Source organism: Ictalurus punctatus, chromosome 21 (assembly GCF_001660625.3).
Source record: "Ictalurus punctatus breed USDA103 chromosome 21, Coco_2.0, whole genome shotgun sequence".
Lineage (NCBI taxonomy): Eukaryota > Metazoa > Chordata > Actinopteri > Siluriformes > Ictaluridae > Ictalurus > Ictalurus punctatus.
Window position 1 is genome coordinate 657,966 of NC_030436.2, and position 6,962 is coordinate 664,927.

Genomic DNA, 6,962 nt, shown 5'->3' on the forward strand with positions numbered 1-6,962 from the left:
ATTATTTATAAATTGGCTTTCCATTAGCTTTGTTACCCATTTCCTCTCTGAGACCCGGATGGGTTTAATTATTGTTGTTGTTGTTGTTGTTGTTGTTGTTGTTGTTGTTGTTGTTGTTTTCCCCAGCGGTAAAGCAGTGCTGGATGTCACTGGAATAAAGTTGGATTGATGTTGGACGTTCAATATTCGCGGAAATGCGGAAATTAAGGGACCGTCTCTAAAGTTACATACGACATTGTTATACACGTTTCTAACTTCAATAGCATTTGAAGGGAATGATTTACAGTCATATAACCAACTGTAAAGTGTCTATCTAGGTGTCAGGTATGACGCACATCTTTTAGATTTCTGATATTTAACCCTACAATGCATGAACCAAAAAAACCTTCACGAATGCATAAATGGGGTCAAAATGACCCATACTGGATTTAATGGTTTTCTTCAAAAAATAGATGTCCTATTAATAAAATAATTAAAAGACATGATGATCCATGAATGTTTTAATATTTCAAACATTTTTATTTGTTTTCTTTTAATTTATTTATGTACATGTTTAGATTGTGGATGGGAGCCAAAGGAATTCAAAATTATTTACATAGGCAGCACTTCCAGTCAACTTTTTGAGCACTTTTGAACTGCTTTTCTGACATAGAAAGGCATGCCACATGAAACCCCGTCTTGCAGCAGTGATATTCCATCTGAAAAATGATCATAATAATCTTATCAAATTGCTCAATAATCAATTAATTTCTCTCTCACTCTCTCACCCTCTCTCTCAGTCTCTCTCTTTCATTCACTCTTTCACACACACACAACACACACTTGTAACCAAAATAGTGTGTCCATAAAAATGTTATAACCATTACCCACCCAAAATGTTTTTGCACCACCACCCGGGGATTTTGAGGCAGCACATAATGAGTAGTAATGTCCCTTCTTCAATACTGAAAACATGCAGTTATATGTTAGCTCTGTTGGCAGATGGTACATACTGTAAATAGCATTACCATATGTTTACTACTTAATACTAATACTTAGTATGATGTTACAACACGTACGGTTTTTCTGTGATGAAAATCTATACTTTATACCATAGTCTAAATGAAAGGCGTTTTTGTACAAGTAATAAATTATCTGAGGCTTTCAGAAGTTCCTCTGCCACTGTCAGTCAAAGATGTTCCATGCGCTCCTTGGATGAGTTTATAGTCAAATGGCAAGGGATATTTTTTGAAATGCACCAACAACTTCTTTTGCCATCTGCATAAGACAAGATAAGGTAATGTTTTTTTATTGTCCATGGGAGATTGTTTCACCACAACAGTCATACATACAAACAAACAAAACACATACATCTAAATCCATTAATCATAATCAATACACTATTTGCATAATCTACAATGAACAAACATTGAAGAGCCTGAGCCTCCACATAAAGTACAGTTTGTTCTGACCCTTCCTCTGTGTAGCCTCAATTAACTGCTTCGGTTTGTTGTCTAGGTACACTCCAGGGTTCTTACAAGACTGAACTACATCAACATTCTGTTCCACAAATTCATAAGAACTGTCAGAGTTTATTATAAGAAAAACTCTTTGTTTTTCTTTATGTCATACAATTTAATGAGGAAATCCAACCTGCATGACAAACACTCCACAGCCGTACCAGTCCTGTTGTGTGAATGGTTCATTTGTCCTCCATTCCATTTTATGTCCACCCAGTCACATTTACTGAGACAGTTTCTTCTCATCTTGAAGTACTCTCTAGGCAGTATAAATAAAGAAAATCATGAACATTCTTCAAATAAAAACCTATTTATTTTTTAAATCTTTGTTGAGTCTAAATGAGAAAGGTGACAAATCAATTGCTTCTCTTGTACAGTGAAGGGTTTGTTTCCCGATCACACACCCACTCTTCTATCCTATATTGCCTTGTCAATTCTCTACTATCCCTACCCCAATAAAGCATAAAAGGCCCCAAAACCAATAAAAACACATTCTTGTGATTTAAACTACTTTAAGGTTCATCTTTTTAACCATATTTTAACCAAATGTTAGTACAAAATCCAAACAATAAATGTTGTTGTGAATGTTTTTTTTATTTAAGGGACCCACTTTGTTAGTCAATTTAAATGAATGTTCTGTATTGTGCTCTCCGTTCTCTTTACAGGCCATATAAATATAATGATATTATTAGAAAGGCAACATTAATCATTTTCCTTTAGTGCTTAAAACACAAAATGTTTGGAAAAAAGTGTGTTAAGCGAATCAAAATGATTGACAGGATAACATTAAGCATTAAAACATTATTACTATTACTACTAATTTCCTATATATGTAGTATATGGTAATTATTGTCTTTACAGATCTCACTCACTTTACACTTAACAATGATTGTGAATTGCTTGCTACTTATAGTAAAAGTTAATAAGTAAAATTACTGCAAGGATTTGACAGGATTTTAAAAAACCTTATGAGAAGACTAGTATACTTACACAATGTAAAAGACTCGAAGCCTGTCATTTTATTCTTATGAAAATAATCGTTGAGGATCCACAGATCTGCAAGAGCTATGCCAAGTCTCTGGAACACATTCGCCTCATACCGCCAGGGTCGGGGTTCAATTCCCGTGGCTCTGTGTGTGTGGAGTTTGCATGTTCTCCAAGTGCTGCGGGGGTTTCCTCCGGGTACTCCGGTTTCCTCCCCCAGTCCAAAGACATGCATGGTAGTCTGATTGGCGTGTCTAAAGTGTCCGTAGTGTATGAATGGGTGTGTGAGTGTGTATGTGATTGTGTGCCATGCAATGGACTGGCACTCTGTCCAGGGTGTACCCCGCCTTGAGCCCCATGCTCCCTGGGATAGGCTCCAGGTTCCCCGTGACCCTGAAAAGGAGTAAGCGGTTGAAGATGGATGGATGGAAGATGATACTGGAGAGTGCTGACAGTTTGGTCCAAAATCTAATTTTTTGTTTAATTTACTAAAGATCCAGCGATAGAAAAGGACACAAGGACACAGCATATCATTCACCGTTCAATACCCTGTGACAAGAAAAAACATCAAAAAGAAGTGGGCCTCTTCACACAGTCATGTTTTTTTTCTAATTTGTAACCCATCTTTGTAAGTACAGTATATAACAAGCTAAAAATATTACTGAAATCTAGTGGCTGCATGCATGGATTTTGCTTCTTCATCATGTCCTGCTGGGTCTACCACAAACACCTGGCTGGATGCTGCATGGAGATACTGTGCAAGATAAAAATTTTTTTTTATAAAAAAATAGATTAAAGAAGAATGAAACTTTGAGGTTGGTTTGAAAAAGTCTGGCCTGAAAGTTAAAATTATGGATGGATTAATGAATTCATTCATTCATTCATTCATACATTTAACTATTAAAGACTCTTGTGTGTGGTGTAGACACAGTGAAAAGCATTTGGCCTTGTATGGGTTAGTCCATCCATCCATCCATCCATCCATCTTCTATACCGCTTTATCCTTTTCAGGGTCACGGGGAACCTGGAGCCTATCCCAGGGAGCATCGGGCACAAGGCGGGGTACACCCTGGACAGGGTGCCAGTCCATCGCAGGGCACAATCACATACACACTCACTCACCCATTCATACACTACGGACACTTTGGACATGCCAATCAGCCTGTCTTTCAGCATGTCTTTGGACTTGGAGAGGAAACCGGAGTACCCGGAGGAAACCCCCACAGCTACTGGTTAGTTTATATTTGAATGTTGATGGTTGGTGTTTGAATAGTCTTGGCTCATCTGAACATTTATTCAATGTGATTTTTTAAGCCAACCAAATTATGAACATCCTCTACAGAATAGAGTAATATAACAGTGCCTCATTTATATTAAAAAAGGACTATAAAATGTGTTCACTAAAAATATCCAATGATTCTCGGTGACATTCAGGAAACTTATCATTCCCTCATAGTCATCAAAGTCCACCTGAAATGAAAAAAATGTAATAAAATAAAACACTTATGACATTTCATAGTTATGTAACTGTCTTAAACTATTATGAATAAATTCACACACTTAAAATCTGTATGCTGTGTTTGTTTCTGTAAAGCTGCTTTGAGACACTGTCCGTTGTTAAAAGCGCTATACAAATAAAATTGAAGTGAATTCAATTATTAAAGATAATTAAAGATAAAGATAATCTTTACCTTTGAGAGACTGTTTCTCTGTACTGCATCTCGTTCTCCATGAAGTATAACACTCACTGTGTAGTGACATAGTATAAAAATCCTGTGTCCCTGGTCTCTGTTATTCACCACCACTTGAAAATAGCATTGGACTGTCTAAGAACAAAAGATAAAAAATAAATTATAGTTACCTCATCCAGTGTTTCATTAACATTTATTCAATATACTCAATAATGGCTTAACATTGTCATCTTTGCATAAGTTAATATATTTCTCTATGTTCACAGATTATTTTTCAATTGTCATAAGAGCAATGCATTTCCCAAAGGTATGAATCATTTTTCTTGCCTCCCCCACCAGCCATTTATGTGGCTGGAGTTTTTTCAGCTCTGAATGATGCAGGATATAAGACCTTTTTTTGTCCTTTGACTGTGTGACGGCAATGACTATCTCGCATGCTTTCTTAGACCACAGAGCTTGGATCTGCAATGGGATATTTGAATATAATATAAAAGGTGGTATGAGTTAATGTGAAAAAAAGCTTTATGACATGATTGAGAACTGCATAATACCTGGGCTGATGTGTCCTCTGAATGATCCTCAGATGTTTGCTTCGTCTTGTGTCTTTTTGGTCGGGGCACTGCTTCTGGTGGATCAAAACACTTTGAACGATGCTTTGCTGGTCTTTGAGTTTGTGATCTCTTGGCCCATTGCTCTTCTTGTTGGTCAATGGTCTGTTGCTTTGGAGATGTTCCTTGAGACAGACTATCAAGATTGAATGAAATCTGCAGGCCGCAGGAACCTTTTTCTGTGTAATATCTTTTTCTGCGTAATATAATATTGGGTTACTGATCGGAAGGTCAGGGGTTCAAGCTCAGCACTGCCAAGCTGCCACTGTTGGGCCCTTGAGCAAGGCCCTTAACCCTCTCTGCTCCAGGGGGCGCTGTATCATGGCTGACCCTGCACTCTGTCTCCAACTTCCTAACATGCTGGGATATGTGAAAAAAAGAATTTCACTATGCTGTAATGTATACGTGATTAATAAAGACTCATCATTATCACGATTGCGTCATGACAACGAGACCATCTGACTGCAGACTCGAGTCAGACAAATAAATAGGAAAATTCTCAGACTTTCTTGCGATTCATTTGCTACTGTTTAGTGCATGCTCTCATTTTAAATGGAATTCAAATACTTTTTACATAATGTAATTGTTAATTAATGTTGAGAGGGGCACTTTTAAATAATTTAGTAAAAGGGCAGGAAGCCTCCATTTGCACATGCTCATGATTATCCATTCAGCTGTGAAATGGTTAGGAATCACTTCAATATAATTTTTACATACTGAGAGGGTGTCATAGAAAAACGGTGGCGTTTTTAAACAAGCCCCCAGAAAACTGTTAGGATTTGAGAATAGAGAATGTTGGGTTACGATGTTAGGAAACGAGTAAGAGAACATACACAAGAATGAAAACACCCTCGCCCTGTCACACACTTCCCACACCAAGGCCTTGGGAGAGTTTGCCAAATGACACACAGACACACAAAGTTAAATGGCAAGATCTCTCATTTAATCAAAGAAAGGCAGAGTAGATATCAGGCTTGACACACAACAGAGACAACTGGTTAACTATTCATTGGCTAGACAGAAGGGCATATTTGCATAAAACAAGAAGCATATCAATGTAAGTAAGACAGGAACAACACCATATATGGTATTCAGGAAGTCCTAGGAATAAAAGCAATTGTTATTCAGGAAGGTATGTAAATGCTCACAAATGATATTTGGGGAGACAAAGGAATGCGCAAATGGTGAGGGGCTTCATCTGTCTGTACCTGAGTCAACAAAGGAACAAAGAGAAAAAGGTGCCAACACAGGAGCCAAGAAACAGAGATGGTGGGAGATTTCACAGAGAGGTGAGGGTGTTCACAGTAAACTTATCACATATTGTTTTTGTTCTTCTTTTCTAAATTGCTTGATACCAATACCATACCATTGTGTATGACGCAAGCCATATGTGAGTCACAACTCACAAATGCCTGTTCAATCCGTGTATAGTTTAGGTTGGTAATAAATAGAAACTTAATGCAGTGACCTTTTAACATAAATTACAGAGGCCTTTTTTTGCATTCAGATTTTATTTAACACTGGTGATGTCATGAGGAAGAGAAAGGGAACAGACATAAGGCATTTTTTTACTAGCAAGAAAAAGACGAGTAATTTGAGGAGTAGTTCAGAAGTACTTAGGCCTACTACTTTTTGAAGGCATTCATGGCACTATTCGTCACATTAAACTGAACAGAATTGTATGAATTGTAGCATTTAAAGTATTGTGTTCAACTGTTTTAACCCTAGGAATCCTGTAACGCTAGGACATTTCACAGTGATTCACTGAAGCAAGTATCTGCATTACACAAACTAGTTAATCTGGGCAAACTGAAAAAAAAAAAAGGATCAGCGGCTGACTTCAAGCTGTGCATGCAATTTTTGCAATTTTGCAAAAAATGTGTAATTTTTGTTTGACTTGAGACGACGCCGACGCCACATGAATATGATGTATGGCATCAAAGTACCGCGATAGTGATACAAGAACAGCCAACTCTCTCATACGGAAGGCCAAAAGGACAAATATGTCTTTAGGTGTTACATGTAAAGATGAATTTCCTGTAAGGATGACATACCACCTGTATGCATTATTGCGCCTAAACACATAATTAAGTGAACAAATGTCTACTCATGGACACATGATTGCGTGTAGACACGTTAAAAAATATATATCTATATTTTTTCATAATAAAAGCACATGG